The 16,213-nt window shown below is 49.9% G+C and overlaps 4 non-coding genes across 4 annotated transcripts; all 4 read right to left on the bottom strand.

The window, feature by feature from the left end:
- Window positions 1–4,466: 4,466 nt before the first annotated feature.
- Window positions 4,467–4,538, bottom strand: TRNAG-UCC (transfer RNA glycine (anticodon UCC)). The gene has a single exon. It is a non-coding gene; the product is annotated as a tRNA-Gly (tRNA).
- Window positions 4,539–6,980: 2,442 nt separating this feature from the next.
- Window positions 6,981–7,052, bottom strand: TRNAG-UCC (transfer RNA glycine (anticodon UCC)). The gene has a single exon. It is a non-coding gene; the product is annotated as a tRNA-Gly (tRNA).
- A 3,678-nt stretch (window positions 7,053–10,730) lies between these two features.
- TRNAG-UCC (transfer RNA glycine (anticodon UCC)) lies at window positions 10,731–10,802 on the bottom strand. The gene has a single exon. It is a non-coding gene; the product is annotated as a tRNA-Gly (tRNA).
- Window positions 10,803–13,244: 2,442 nt separating this feature from the next.
- TRNAG-UCC (transfer RNA glycine (anticodon UCC)) lies at window positions 13,245–13,316 on the bottom strand. Its single transcript has one exon. It is a non-coding gene; the product is annotated as a tRNA-Gly (tRNA).
- Window positions 13,317–16,213: the final 2,897 nt, after the last annotated feature.

The raw sequence follows: 16,213 nt of genomic DNA, 5'->3' as shown, positions 1-16,213 counted from the left end.
AGACCCAGTTTCGAGTGAAGCGGGCAGTAGGCCTTACAAAGCCAAACAACCTGCAACCACGCACTCCCATCCCATGGCCTTTTGCAGACAGGCCTCATTTCTCTAGCTCACACCCTAACTGCCAACACCCCTTCCCCTTCTCTCTCTGTCTCTCTCTCTCTGTCTCTCTCTCTCATTCTCTCTCTCTCGCAAATAGATACTTTACTTCCCAGGTGCAACAAAACAAGCCTTCTCGAGCTGGCAGATATGGGAAGGAAGGAAGGAAGGGCCAATTTGGAAACTCAACTCAATTACCATAAATCCCCTGCTAAGGGTTATGGGAGGGAGGAATGAAGGAACTTTGCTTCAGGGAAAGGGCTGCTGCTGCTTCAGCATGTGAGGAGCGCAGCCACACGTTTCACCTTCTTCAGTATGTTGGTTTACAGGATGAGAGAGATCCTGAAACCTCACTCTAATAGGCTGAGGTGCTGTGCTCGGTGGCCTGCTGGGACCTTGGCCCGTCAGGGCAAGGCGAATAGGCCTTTGTCAGGCCTTTGTCGGGGAGGGGCCAGGAGCCCTGCTCGCTTCAATCCCCTCACCGATAGACAGTTGCAGAAACTAGGATGCAAGAACCTTTCCTGGATGGGGTTTTGATTTTCACGAAAAGTGTGTCAGCTTTGCTTTCAGCATGAGTCTGATTTCCAAAAAATGCATTTTGAACAATTTAAAGATTTGATCTGCGTTGGCCGGGAATCAAACCCGGGTCAACTGCTTGGAAGGCAGCTATGCTCACCACTATACCACCAACGCCTGCCTGTCTGGGCTATCTGATGGAGCGGCCCTTAGAAATAAGAATAAGTCATTGGCTGGGAATGAAAAAAGCTTGCGCGTTTGACGCAGAAGCAGTTCGCATCATGAGGTCTTGCCGGTCAGCCCAACATTTCCCCGGGACCCCTTAAAAAAGGAGCTTGGTTTTAAGTTTGGTTTGATTGAACAGTACATTTTGTTGGCTGGGCTGGGACCCTCTCCTATTTAGCGCAAGAGTGGAACGAGGCAGCAAGTTCAAGGAATGACATTGCATCCAGGCACTTACAGCTCTTTGTGCCCTAATGCCATGACACAAAAACATAATTTGAAAAAAGTTAGCAGAGGATGGTTTCGATCCATCGACCTCTGGGTTATGGGCCCAGCACGCTTCTGCTGCGCCACTCTGCTGGTTGGAGAACAAAAGCTTTTCTGGGCTTTTACAGCCTACAAACCGACAACCCTAGACCCATTTTCTAGTGAAGCGGGCAGTAGGCCTTACAAAGCCAAACAACCTGCAACCACGCACTCCCATCCCATGGCCTTTTGCAGACAGGCCTCATTTCTCTAGCTCACACCCTAACTGCCAACACCCCTTCCCCTTCTCTCTCTGTCTCTCTCTCTCTGTCTCTCTCTCTCATTCTCTCTCTCTCGCAAATAGATACTTTACTTCCCAGGTGCAACAAAACAAGCCTTCTCGAGCTGGCAGATATGGGAAGGAAGGAAGGAAGGGCCAGTTTGGAAACTCAACTCAATTACCATAAATCCCCTGCTAAGGGTTATGGGAGGGAGGAATGAAGGAACTTTGCTTCAGGGAAAGGGCTGCTGCTGCTTCAGCATGTGAGGAGCGCAGCCACACGTTTCACCTTCTTCAGTATGTTGGTTTACAGGATGAGAGAGATCCTGAAACCTCACTCTAATAGGCTGAGGTGCTGTGCTCGGTGGCCTGCTGGGACCTTGGCCCGTCAGGGCAAGGCGAATAGGCCTTTGGTAGGCCTTTGTCGGGGAGGGGCCAGGAGCCCTGCTCGCTTCAATCCCCTCACCGATAGACAGTTGCAGAAACTAGGATGCAAGAACCTTTCCTGGATGGGGTTTTGATTTTCACGAAAAGTGTGTCAGCTTTGCTTTCAGCATGAGTCTGATTTCCAAAAAATGCATTTTGAACATTTAAAGATTTGATCTGCCTTGGCCGGGAATCGAACCGGGGTCAACTGCTTGGAAGGCAGCTATGCTCACCACTATACCACCAACGCCTGCCTGTCTGGGCTATCTGATGGAGCGGCCCTTAGAAATAAGAATAAGTCATTGGCTGGGAATGAAAAAAGCTTGCGTTTGACGCAGAAGCAGTTCGCATCATGAGGTCTTGCCGGTCAGCCCAACATTTCCCCGGGACCCCTTAAAAAAGGAGCTTGGTTTTAAGTTTGGTTTGATTGAACAGTACATTTTGTTGGCTGGGCTGGGACCCTCTCCTATTTAGCGCAAGAGTGGAACGAGGCAGCAAGTTCAAGGAATGACATTGCATCCAGGCACTTACAGCTCTTTGTGCCCTAATGCCATGACACAAAAACATAATTTGAAAAAAGTTAGCAGAGGATGGTTTCGATCCATCGACCTCTGGGTTATGGGCCCAGCACTCTTCCGCTGCGCCACTCTGCTGGTTGGAGAACAAAAGCTTTTCTGGGCTTTTACAGCCTACAAACCGACAACCCTAGACCCATTTTCGAGTGAAGCGGGCAGTAGGCCTTACAAAGCCAAACAACCTGCAACCACGCACTCCCATCCCATGGCCTTTTGCAGACAGGCCTCATTTCTCTAGCTCACACCCTAACTGCCAACATCCCTTCCCCTTCTCTCTCTGTCTCTCTCTCTCTGTCTCTCTCTCTCATTCTCTCTCTCTCGCAAATAGATACTTTACTTCCCAGGTGCAACAAAACAAGCCTTCTCGAGCTGGCAGATATGGGAAGGAAGGAAGGAAGGGCCAGTTTGGAAACTCAACTCAATTACCATAAATCCCCTGCTAAGGGTTATGGGAGGGAGGAATGAAGGAACTTTGCTTCAGGGAAAGGGCTGCTGCTGCTTCAGCATGTGAGGAGCGCAGCCACACGTTTCACCTTCTTCAGTATGTTGGTTTACAGGATGAGAGAGATCCTGAAACCTCACTCTAATAGGCTGAGGTGCTGTGCTCGGTGGCCTGCTGGGACCTTGGCCCGTCAGGGCAAGGCGAATAGGCCTTTGTCAGGCCTTTGTCGGGGAGGGGCCAGGAGCCCTGCTCGCTTCAATCCCCTCACCGATAGACAGTTGCAGAAACTAGGATGCAAGAACCTTTCCTGGATGGGGTTTTGATTTTCACGAAAAGTGTGTCAGCTTTGCTTTCAGCATGAGTCTGATTTCCAAAAAATGCATTTTGAACATTTAAAGATTTGATCTGCGTTGGCCGGGAATCGAACCGGGGTCAACTGCTTGGAAGGCAGCTATGCTCACCACTATACCACCAACGCCTGCCTGTCTGGGCTATCTGATGGAGCGGCCCTTAGAAATAAGAATAAGTCATTGGCTGGGAATGAAAAAAGCTTGCGTTTGACGCAGAAGCAGTTCGCATCATGAGGTCTTGCCGGTCAGCCCAACATTTCCCCGGGACCCCTTAAAAAAGGAGCTTGGTTTTAAGTTTGGTTTGATTGAACAGTACATTTTGTTGGCTGGGCTGGGACCCTCTCCTATTTAGCGCAAGAGTGGAACAAGGCAGCAAGTTCAAGGAATGACATTGCATCCAGGCACTTACAGCTCTTTGTGCCCTAATGCCATGACACAAAAACATAATTTGAAAAAAGTTAGCAGAGGATGGTTTCGATCCATCTACCTCTGGGTTATGGGCCCAGCACGCTTCCGCTGCGCCACTCTGCTGGTTGGAGAACAAGAGCTTTTCTGGGCTTTTACAGCCTACAAACCGACAACCCTAGACCCAGTTTCGAGTGAAGCGGGCAGTAGGCCTTACAAAGCCAAACAACCTGCAACCACGCACTCCCATCCCATGGCCTTTTGCAGACAGGCCTCATTTCTCTAGCTCACACCCTAACTGCCAACACCCCTTCCCCTTCTCTCTCTGTCTCTCTCTCTCTGTCTCTCTCTCTCATTCTCTCTCTCTCGCAAATAGATACTTTACTTCCCAGGTGCAACAAAACAAGCCTTCTCGAGCTGGCAGATATGGGAAGGAAGGAAGGAAGGGCCAGTTTGGAAACTCAACTCAATTACCATAAATCCCCTGCTAAGGGTTATGGGAGGGAGGAATGAAGGAACTTTGCTTCAGGGAAAGGGCTGCTGCTGCTTCAGCATGTGAGGAGCGCAGCCACACGTTTCACCTTCTTCAGTATGTTGGTTTACAGGATGAGAGAGATCCTGAAACCTCACTCTAATAGGCTGAGGTGCTGTGCTCGGTGGCCTGCTGGGACCAAGGCCCGTCAGGGCAAGGCGAATAGGCCTTTGTCAGGCCTTCGTCAGGGCTTTGTCGGGGAGGGGCCAGGAGCCCTGCTCGCTTCAATCCCCTCACCGATAGACAGTTGCAGAAACTAGGATGCAAGAACCTTTCCTGGATGGGGTTTTGATTTTCACGAAAAGTGTGTCAGCTTTGCTTTCAGCATGAGTCTGATTTCCAAAAAATGCATTTTGAACAATTTAAAGATTTGATCTGCGTTGGCCGGGAATCGAACCCGGGTCAACTGCTTGGAAGGCAGCTATGCTCACCACTATACCACCAACGCCTGCCTGTCTGGGCTATCTGATGGAGCGGCCCTTAGAAATAAGAATAAGTCATTGGCTGGGAATGAAAAAAGCTTGCGTTTGACGCAGAAGCAGTTCGCATCATGAGGTCTTGCCGGTCAGCCCAACATTTCCCCGGGACCCCTTAAAAAAGGAGCTTGGTTTTAAGTTTGGTTTGATTGAACAGTGCATTTTGTTGGCTGGGCTGGGACCCTCTCCTATTTAGCGCAAGAGTGGAACGAGGCAGCAAGTTCAAGGAATGACATTGCATCCAGGCACTTACAGCTCTTTGTGCCCTAATGCCATGACACAAAAACATAATTTGAAAAAAGTTAGCAGAGGATGGTTTCGATCCATCGACCTCTGGGTTATGGGCCCAGCACTCTTCCGCTGCGCCACTCTGCTGGTTGGAGAACAAGAGCTTTTCTGGGCTTTTACAGCCTACAAACCGACAACCCTAGACCCAGTTTCGAGTGAAGCGGGCAGTAGGCCTTACAAAGCCAAACAACCTGCAACCACGCACTCCCATCCCATGGCCTTTTGCAGACAGGCCTCATTTCTCTAGCTCACACCCTAACTGCCAACACCCCTTCCCCTTCTCTCTCTGTCTCTCTCTCTCTGTCTCTCTCTCTCATTCTCTCTCTCTCGCAAATAGATACTTTACTTCCCAGGTGCAACAAAACAAGCCTTCTCGAGCTGGCAGATATGGGAAGGAAGGAAGGAAGGGCCAGTTTGGAAACTCAACTCAATTACCATAAATCCCCTGCTAAGGGTTATGGGAGGGAGGAATGAAGGAACTTTGCTTCAGGGAAAGGGCTGCTGCTGCTTCAGCATGTGAGGAGCGCAGCCACATGTTTCACCTTCTTCAGTATGTTGGTTTACAGGATGAGAGAGATCCTGAAACCTCACTCTAATAGGCTGAGGTGCTGTGCTCGGTGGCCTGCTGGGACCAAGGCCCGTCAGGGCAAGGCGAATAGGCCTTTGTCAGGCCTTCGTCAGGGCTTTGTCGGGGAGGGGCCAGGAGCCCTGCTCGCTTCAATCCCCTCACCGATAGACAGTTGCAGAAACTAGGATGCAAGAACCTTTCCTGGATGGGGTTTTGATTTTCACGAAAAGTGTGTCAGCTTTGCTTTCAGCATGAGTCTGATTCCCAAAAAATGCATTTTGAACAATTTAAAGATTTGATCTGCGTTGGCCGGGAATCGAACCCGGGTCAACTGCTTGGAAGGCTGCTATGCTCACCACTATACCACCAACGCCTGCCTGTCTGGGCTATCTGATGGAGCGGCCCTTAGAAATAAGAATAAGTCATTGGCTGGGAATGAAAAAAGCTTGCGTTTGACGCAGAAGCAGTTCGCATCATGAGGTCTTGCCGGTCAGCCCAACATTTCCCCGGGACCCCTTAAAAAAGGAGCTTGGTTTTAAGTTTGGTTTGATTGAACAGTACATTTTGTTGGCTGGGCTGGGACCCTCTCCTATTTAGCGCAAGAGTGGAACGAGGCAGCAAGTTCAAGGAATGACATTGCATCCAGGCACTTACAGCTCTTTGTGCCCTAATGCCATGACACAAAAACATAATTTGAAAAAAGTTAGCAGAGGATGGTTTCGATCCATCGACCTCTGGGTTATGGGCCCAGCACGCTTCCGCTGCGCCACTCTGCTGGTTGGAGAACAAGAGCTTTTATGGGCTTTTACAGCCTACAAACCGACAACCCTAGACCCAGTTTCGAGTGAAGCGGGCAGTAGGCCTTACAAAGCCAAACAACCTGCAACCACGCACTCCCATCCCATGGCCTTTTGCAGACAGGCCTCATTTCTCTAGCTCACACCCTAACTGCCAACACCCCTTCCCCTTCTCTCTCTGTCTCTCTCTCTCTGTCTCTCTCTCTCATTCTCTCTCTCTCGCAAATAGATACTTTACTTCCCAGGTGCAACAAAACAAGCCTTCTCGAGCTGGCAGATATGGGAAGGAAGGAAGGAAGGGCCAGTTTGGAAACTCAACTCAATTACCATAAATCCCCTGCTAAGGGTTATGGGAGGGAGGAATGAAGGAACTTTGCTTCAGGGAAAGGGCTGCTGCTGCTTCAGCATGTGAGGAGCGCAGCCACACGTTTCACCTTCTTCAGTATGTTGGTTTACAGGATGAGAGAGATCCTGAAACCTCACTCTAATAGGCTGAGGTGCTGTGCTCGGTGGCCTGCTGGGACCAAGGCCCGTCAGGGCAAGGCGAATAGGCCTTTGTCAGGCCTTCGTCAGGGCTTTGTCGGGGAGGGGCCAGGAGCCCTGCTCGCTTCAATCCCCTCACCGATAGACAGTTGCAGAAACTAGGATACAAGAACCTTTCCTGGATGGGGTTTTGATTTTCACGAAAAGTGTGTCAGCTTTGCTTTCAGCATGAGTCTGATTTCCAAAAAATGCATTTTGAACAATTTAAAGATTTGATCTGCGTTGGCCGGGAATCGAACCCGGGTCAACTGCTTGGAAGGCAGCTATGCTCACCACTATACCACCAACGCCTGCCTGTCTGGGCTATCTGATGGAGCGGCCCTTAGAAATAAGAATAAGTCATTGGCTGGGAATGAAAAAAGCTTGCGTTTGACGCAGAAGCAGTTCGCATCATGAGGTCTTGCCGGTCAGCCCAACATTTCCCCGGGACCCCTTAAAAAAGGAGCTTGGTTTTAAGTTTGGTTTGATTGAACAGTACATTTTGTTGGCTGGGCTGGGACCCTCTCCTATTTAGCGCAAGAGTGGAACGAGGCAGCAAGTTCAAGGAATGACATTGCATCCAGGCACTTACAGCTCTTTGTGCCCTAATGCCATGACACAAAAACATAATTTGAAAAAAGTTAGCAGAGGATGGTTTCGATCCATCGACCTCTGGGTTATGGGCCCAGCACGCTTCCGCTGCGCCACTCTGCTGGTTGGAGAACAAGAGCTTTTCTGGGCTTTTACAGCCTACAAACCGACAACCCTAGACCCAGTTTCGAGTGAAGCGGGCAGTAGGCCTTACAAAGCCAAACAACCTGCAACCACGCACTCCCATCCCATGGCCTTTTGCAGACAGGCCTCATTTCTCTAGCTCACACCCTAACTGCCAACACCCCTTCCCCTTCTCTCTCTGTCTCTCTCTCTCTGTCTCTCTCTCTCATTCTCTCTCTCTCGCAAATAGATACTTTACTTCCCAGGTGCAACAAAACAAGCCTTCTCGAGCTGGCAGATATGGGAAGGAAGGAAGGAAGGGCCAATTTGGAAACTCAACTCAATTACCATAAATCCCCTGCTAAGGGTTATGGGAGGGAGGAATGAAGGAACTTTGCTTCAGGGAAAGGGCTGCTGCTGCTTCAGCATGTGAGGAGCGCAGCCACACGTTTCACCTTCTTCAGTATGTTGGTTTACAGGATGAGAGAGATCCTGAAACCTCACTCTAATAGGCTGAGGTGCTGTGCTCGGTGGCCTGCTGGGACCTTGGCCCGTCAGGGCAAGGCGAATAGGCCTTTGTCAGGCCTTTGTCGGGGAGGGGCCAGGAGCCCTGCTCGCTTCAATCCCCTCACCGATAGACAGTTGCAGAAACTAGGATGCAAGAACCTTTCCTGGATGGGGTTTTGATTTTCACGAAAAGTGTGTCAGCTTTGCTTTCAGCATGAGTCTGATTTCCAAAAAATGCATTTTGAACAATTTAAAGATTTGATCTGCGTTGGCCGGGAATCAAACCCGGGTCAACTGCTTGGAAGGCAGCTATGCTCACCACTATACCACCAACGCCTGCCTGTCTGGGCTATCTGATGGAGCGGCCCTTAGAAATAAGAATAAGTCATTGGCTGGGAATGAAAAAAGCTTGCGCGTTTGACGCAGAAGCAGTTCGCATCATGAGGTCTTGCCGGTCAGCCCAACATTTCCCCGGGACCCCTTAAAAAAGGAGCTTGGTTTTAAGTTTGGTTTGATTGAACAGTACATTTTGTTGGCTGGGCTGGGACCCTCTCCTATTTAGCGCAAGAGTGGAACGAGGCAGCAAGTTCAAGGAATGACATTGCATCCAGGCACTTACAGCTCTTTGTGCCCTAATGCCATGACACAAAAACATAATTTGAAAAAAGTTAGCAGAGGATGGTTTCGATCCATCGACCTCTGGGTTATGGGCCCAGCACGCTTCTGCTGCGCCACTCTGCTGGTTGGAGAACAAAAGCTTTTCTGGGCTTTTACAGCCTACAAACCGACAACCCTAGACCCATTTTCTAGTGAAGCGGGCAGTAGGCCTTACAAAGCCAAACAACCTGCAACCACGCACTCCCATCCCATGGCCTTTTGCAGACAGGCCTCATTTCTCTAGCTCACACCCTAACTGCCAACACCCCTTCCCCTTCTCTCTCTGTCTCTCTCTCTCTGTCTCTCTCTCTCATTCTCTCTCTCTCGCAAATAGATACTTTACTTCCCAGGTGCAACAAAACAAGCCTTCTCGAGCTGGCAGATATGGGAAGGAAGGAAGGAAGGGCCAGTTTGGAAACTCAACTCAATTACCATAAATCCCCTGCTAAGGGTTATGGGAGGGAGGAATGAAGGAACTTTGCTTCAGGGAAAGGGCTGCTGCTGCTTCAGCATGTGAGGAGCGCAGCCACACGTTTCACCTTCTTCAGTATGTTGGTTTACAGGATGAGAGAGATCCTGAAACCTCACTCTAATAGGCTGAGGTGCTGTGCTCGGTGGCCTGCTGGGACCTTGGCCCGTCAGGGCAAGGCGAATAGGCCTTTGGTAGGCCTTTGTCGGGGAGGGGCCAGGAGCCCTGCTCGCTTCAATCCCCTCACCGATAGACAGTTGCAGAAACTAGGATGCAAGAACCTTTCCTGGATGGGGTTTTGATTTTCACGAAAAGTGTGTCAGCTTTGCTTTCAGCATGAGTCTGATTTCCAAAAAATGCATTTTGAACATTTAAAGATTTGATCTGCCTTGGCCGGGAATCGAACCGGGGTCAACTGCTTGGAAGGCAGCTATGCTCACCACTATACCACCAACGCCTGCCTGTCTGGGCTATCTGATGGAGCGGCCCTTAGAAATAAGAATAAGTCATTGGCTGGGAATGAAAAAAGCTTGCGTTTGACGCAGAAGCAGTTCGCATCATGAGGTCTTGCCGGTCAGCCCAACATTTCCCCGGGACCCCTTAAAAAAGGAGCTTGGTTTTAAGTTTGGTTTGATTGAACAGTACATTTTGTTGGCTGGGCTGGGACCCTCTCCTATTTAGCGCAAGAGTGGAACGAGGCAGCAAGTTCAAGGAATGACATTGCATCCAGGCACTTACAGCTCTTTGTGCCCTAATGCCATGACACAAAAACATAATTTGAAAAAAGTTAGCAGAGGATGGTTTCGATCCATCGACCTCTGGGTTATGGGCCCAGCACTCTTCCGCTGCGCCACTCTGCTGGTTGGAGAACAAAAGCTTTTCTGGGCTTTTACAGCCTACAAACCGACAACCCTAGACCCATTTTCGAGTGAAGCGGGCAGTAGGCCTTACAAAGCCAAACAACCTGCAACCACGCACTCCCATCCCATGGCCTTTTGCAGACAGGCCTCATTTCTCTAGCTCACACCCTAACTGCCAACACCCCTTCCCCTTCTCTCTCTGTCTCTCTCTCTCTGTCTCTCTCTCTCATTCTCTCTCTCTCGCAAATAGATACTTTACTTCCCAGGTGCAACAAAACAAGCCTTCTCGAGCTGGCAGATATGGGAAGGAAGGAAGGAAGGGCCAGTTTGGAAACTCAACTCAATTACCATAAATCCCCTGCTAAGGGTTATGGGAGGGAGGAATGAAGGAACTTTGCTTCAGGGAAAGGGCTGCTGCTGCTTCAGCATGTGAGGAGCGCAGCCACACGTTTCACCTTCTTCAGTATGTTGGTTTACAGGATGAGAGAGATCCTGAAACCTCACTCTAATAGGCTGAGGTGCTGTGCTCGGTGGCCTGCTGGGACCAAGGCCCGTCAGGGCAAGGCGAATAGGCCTTTGTCAGGCCTTCGTCAGGGCTTTGTCGGGGAGGGGCCAGGAGCCCTGCTCGCTTCAATCCCCTCACCGATAGACAGTTGCAGAAACTAGGATGCAAGAACCTTTCCTGGATGGGGTTTTGATTTTCACGAAAAGTGTGTCAGCTTTGCTTTCAGCATGAGTCTGATTCCCAAAAAATGCATTTTGAACAATTTAAAGATTTGATCTGCGTTGGCCGGGAATCGAACCCGGGTCAACTGCTTGGAAGGCAGCTATGCTCACCACTATACCACCAACGCCTGCCTGTCTGGGCTATCTGATGGAGCGGCCCTTAGAAATAAGAATAAGTCATTGGCTGGGAATGAAAAAAGCTTGCGTTTGACGCAGAAGCAGTTCGCATCATGAGGTCTTGCCGGTCAGCCCAACATTTCCCCGGGACCCCTTAAAAAAGGAGCTTGGTTTTAAGTTTGGTTTGATTGAACAGTACATTTTGTTGGCTGGGCTGGGACCCTCTCCTATTTAGCGCAAGAGTGGAACGAGGCAGCAAGTTCAAGGAATGACATTGCATCCAGGCACTTACAGCTCTTTGTGCCCTAATGCCATGACACAAAAACATAATTTGAAAAAAGTTAGCAGAGGATGGTTTCGATCCATCGACCTCTGGGTTATGGGCCCAGCACGCTTCCGCTGCGCCACTCTGCTGGTTGGAGAACAAGAGCTTTTCTGGGCTTTTACAGCCTACAAACCGACAACCCTAGACCCAGTTTCGAGTGAAGCGGGCAGTAGGCCTTACAAAGCCAAACAACCTGCAACCACGCACTCCCATCCCATGGCCTTTTGCAGACAGGCCTCATTTCTCTAGCTCACACCCTAACTGCCAACACCCCTTCCCCTTCTCTCTCTGTCTCTCTCTCTCTGTCTCTCTCTCTCATTCTCTCTCTCTCGCAAATAGATACTTTACTTCCCAGGTGCAACAAAACAAGCCTTCTCGAGCTGGCAGATATGGGAAGGAAGGAAGGAAGGGCCAGTTTGGAAACTCAACTCAATTACCATAAATCCCCTGCTAAGGGTTATGGGAGGGAGGAATGAAGGAACTTTGCTTCAGGGAAAGGGCTGCTGCTGCTTCAGCATGTGAGGAGCGCAGCCACACGTTTCACCTTCTTCAGTATGTTGGTTTACAGGATGAGAGAGATCCTGAAACCTCACTCTAATAGGCTGAGGTGCTGTGCTCGGTGGCCTGCTGGGACCAAGGCCCGTCAGGGCAAGGCGAATAGGCCTTTGTCAGGCCTTCGTCAGGGCTTTGTCGGGGAGGGGCCAGGAGCCCTGCTCGCTTCAATCCCCTCACCGATAGACAGTTGCAGAAACTAGGATGCAAGAACCTTTCCTGGATGGGGTTTTGATTTTCACGAAAAGTGTGTCAGCTTTGCTTTCAGCATGAGTCTGATTCCCAAAAAATGCATTTTGAACAATTTAAAGATTTGATCTGCGTTGGCCGGGAATCGAACCCGGGTCAACTGCTTGGAAGGCTGCTATGCTCACCACTATACCACCAACGCCTGCCTGTCTGGGCTATCTGATGGAGCGGCCCTTAGAAATAAGAATAAGTCATTGGCTGGGAATGAAAAAAGCTTGCGTTTGACGCAGAAGCAGTTCGCATCATGAGGTCTTGCCGGTCAGCCCAACATTTCCCCGGGACCCCTTAAAAAAGGAGCTTGGTTTTAAGTTTGGTTTGATTGAACAGTACATTTTGTTGGCTGGGCTGGGACCCTCTCCTATTTAGCGCAAGAGTGGAACGAGGCAGCAAGTTCAAGGAATGACATTGCATCCAGGCACTTACAGCTCTTTGTGCCCTAATGCCATGACACAAAAACATAATTTGAAAAAAGTTAGCAGAGGATGGTTTCGATCCATCGACCTCTGGGTTATGGGCCCAGCACGCTTCCGCTGCGCCACTCTGCTGGTTGGAGAACAAGAGCTTTTATGGGCTTTTACAGCCTACAAACCGACAACCCTAGACCCAGTTTCGAGTGAAGCGGGCAGTAGGCCTTACAAAGCCAAACAACCTGCAACCACGCACTCCCATCCCATGGCCTTTTGCAGACAGGCCTCATTTCTCTAGCTCACACCCTAACTGCCAACACCCCTTCCCCTTCTCTCTCTGTCTCTCTCTCTCTGTCTCTCTCTCTCATTCTCTCTCTCTCGCAAATAGATACTTTACTTCCCAGGTGCAACAAAACAAGCCTTCTCGAGCTGGCAGATATGGGAAGGAAGGAAGGAAGGGCCAGTTTGGAAACTCAACTCAATTACCATAAATCCCCTGCTAAGGGTTATGGGAGGGAGGAATGAAGGAACTTTGCTTCAGGGAAAGGGCTGCTGCTGCTTCAGCATGTGAGGAGCGCAGCCACACGTTTCACCTTCTTCAGTATGTTGGTTTACAGGATGAGAGAGATCCTGAAACCTCACTCTAATAGGCTGAGGTGCTGTGCTCGGTGGCCTGCTGGGACCAAGGCCCGTCAGGGCAAGGCGAATAGGCCTTTGTCAGGCCTTCGTCAGGGCTTTGTCGGGGAGGGGCCAGGAGCCCTGCTCGCTTCAATCCCCTCACCGATAGACAGTTGCAGAAACTAGGATACAAGAACCTTTCCTGGATGGGGTTTTGATTTTCACGAAAAGTGTGTCAGCTTTGCTTTCAGCATGAGTCTGATTTCCAAAAAATGCATTTTGAACAATTTAAAGATTTGATCTGCGTTGGCCGGGAATCGAACCCGGGTCAACTGCTTGGAAGGCAGCTATGCTCACCACTATACCACCAACGCCTGCCTGTCTGGGCTATCTGATGGAGCGGCCCTTAGAAATAAGAATAAGTCATTGGCTGGGAATGAAAAAAGCTTGCGTTTGACGCAGAAGCAGTTCGCATCATGAGGTCTTGCCGGTCAGCCCAACATTTCCCCGGGACCCCTTAAAAAAGGAGCTTGGTTTTAAGTTTGGTTTGATTGAACAGTACATTTTGTTGGCTGGGCTGGGACCCTCTCCTATTTAGCGCAAGAGTGGAACGAGGCAGCAAGTTCAAGGAATGACATTGCATCCAGGCACTTACAGCTCTTTGTGCCCTAATGCCATGACACAAAAACATAATTTGAAAAAAGTTAACAGAGGATGGTTTCGATCCATCGACCTCTGGGTTATGGGCCCAGCACGCTTCCGCTGCGCCACTCTGCTGGTTGGAGAACAAGAGCTTTTCTGGGCTTTTACAGCCTACAAACCGACAACCCTAGACCCAGTTTCGAGTGAAGCGGGCAGTAGGCCTTACAAAGCCAAACAACCTGCAACCACGCACTCCCATCCCATGGCCTTTTGCAGACAGGCCTCATTTCTCTAGCTCACACCCTAACTGCCAACACCCCTTCCCCTTCTCTCTCTGTCTCTCTCTCTCTGTCTCTCTCTCTCATTCTCTCTCTCTCGCAAATAGATACTTTACTTCCCAGGTGCAACAAAACAAGCCTTCTCGAGCTGGCAGATATGGGAAGGAAGGAAGGAAGGGCCAATTTGGAAACTCAACTCAATTACCATAAATCCCCTGCTAAGGGTTATGGGAGGGAGGAATGAAGGAACTTTGCTTCAGGGAAAGGGCTGCTGCTGCTTCAGCATGTGAGGAGCGCAGCCACACGTTTCACCTTCTTCAGTATGTTGGTTTACAGGATGAGAGAGATCCTGAAACCTCACTCTAATAGGCTGAGGTGCTGTGCTCGGTGGCCTGCTGGGACCTTGGCCCGTCAGGGCAAGGCGAATAGGCCTTTGTCAGGCCTTTGTCGGGGAGGGGCCAGGAGCCCTGCTCGCTTCAATCCCCTCACCGATAGACAGTTGCAGAAACTAGGATGCAAGAACCTTTCCTGGATGGGGTTTTGATTTTCACGAAAAGTGTGTCAGCTTTGCTTTCAGCATGAGTCTGATTTCCAAAAAATGCATTTTGAACAATTTAAAGATTTGATCTGCGTTGGCCGGGAATCAAACCCGGGTCAACTGCTTGGAAGGCAGCTATGCTCACCACTATACCACCAACGCCTGCCTGTCTGGGCTATCTGATGGAGCGGCCCTTAGAAATAAGAATAAGTCATTGGCTGGGAATGAAAAAAGCTTGCGCGTTTGACGCAGAAGCAGTTCGCATCATGAGGTCTTGCCGGTCAGCCCAACATTTCCCCGGGACCCCTTAAAAAAGGAGCTTGGTTTTAAGTTTGGTTTGATTGAACAGTACATTTTGTTGGCTGGGCTGGGACCCTCTCCTATTTAGCGCAAGAGTGGAACGAGGCAGCAAGTTCAAGGAATGACATTGCATCCAGGCACTTACAGCTCTTTGTGCCCTAATGCCATGACACAAAAACATAATTTGAAAAAAGTTAGCAGAGGATGGTTTCGATCCATCGACCTCTGGGTTATGGGCCCAGCACGCTTCCGCTGCGCCACTCTGCTGGTTGGAGAACAAGAGCTTTTATGGGCTTTTACAGCCTACAAACCGACAACCCTAGACCCAGTTTCGAGTGAAGCGGGCAGTAGGCCTTACAAAGCCAAACAACCTGCAACCACGCACTCCCATCCCATGGCCTTTTGCAGACAGGCCTCATTTCTCTAGCTCACACCCTAACTGCCAACACCCCTTCCCCTTCTCTCTCTGTCTCTCTCTCTCTGTCTCTCTCTCTCATTCTCTCTCTCTCGCAAATAGATACTTTACTTCCCAGGTGCAACAAAACAAGCCTTCTCGAGCTGGCAGATATGGGAAGGAAGGAAGGAAGGGCCAGTTTGGAAACTCAACTCAATTACCATAAATCCCCTGCTAAGGGTTATGGGAGGGAGGAATGAAGGAACTTTGCTTCAGGGAAAGGGCTGCTGCTGCTTCAGCATGTGAGGAGCGCAGCCACACGTTTCACCTTCTTCAGTATGTTGGTTTACAGGATGAGAGAGATCCTGAAACCTCACTCTAATAGGCTGAGGTGCTGTGCTCGGTGGCCTGCTGGGACCAAGGCCCGTCAGGGCAAGGCGAATAGGCCTTTGTCAGGCCTTCGTCAGGGCTTTGTCGGGGAGGGGCCAGGAGCCCTGCTCGCTTCAATCCCCTCACCGATAGACAGTTGCAGAAACTAGGATGCAAGAACCTTTCCTGGATGGGGTTTTGATTTTCACGAAAAGTGTGTCAGCTTTGCTTTCAGCATGAGTCTGATTTCCAAAAAATGCATTTTGAACAATTTAAAGATTTGATCTGCGTTGGCCAGGAATCGAACCCGGGTCAACTGCTTGGAAGGCAGCTATGCTCACCACTATACCACCAACGCCTGCCTGTCTGGGCTATCTGATGGAGCGGCCCTTAGAAATAAGAATAAGTCATTGGCTGGGAATGAAAAAAGCTTGCGTTTGACGCAGAAGCAGTTCGCATCATGAGGTCTTGCCGGTCAGCCCAACATTTCCCCGGGACCCCTTAAAAAAGGAGCTTGGTTTTAAGTTTGGTTTGATTGAACAGTACATTTTGTTGGCTGGGCTGGGACCCTCTCCTATTTAGCGCAAGAGTGGAACGAGGCAGCAAGTTCAAGGAATGACATTGCATCCAGGCACTTACAGCTCTTTGTGCCCTAATGCCATGACACAAAAACATAATTTGAAAAAAGTTAGCAGAGGATGGTTTCGATCCATCGACCCCTGGGTTATGGGCCCAGCACGCTTCCGCTGC

Source organism: Ambystoma mexicanum, chromosome 6q (genome assembly GCF_040938575.1).
Source record: "Ambystoma mexicanum isolate Mex_15411 chromosome 6q, UKY_AmexF1_1, whole genome shotgun sequence".
NCBI lineage: Eukaryota > Metazoa > Chordata > Amphibia > Caudata > Ambystomatidae > Ambystoma > Ambystoma mexicanum.
The sequence above is the reverse complement of the archived record's forward strand: the minus strand, read 5'-3'. Positions and strand labels throughout refer to the sequence as shown.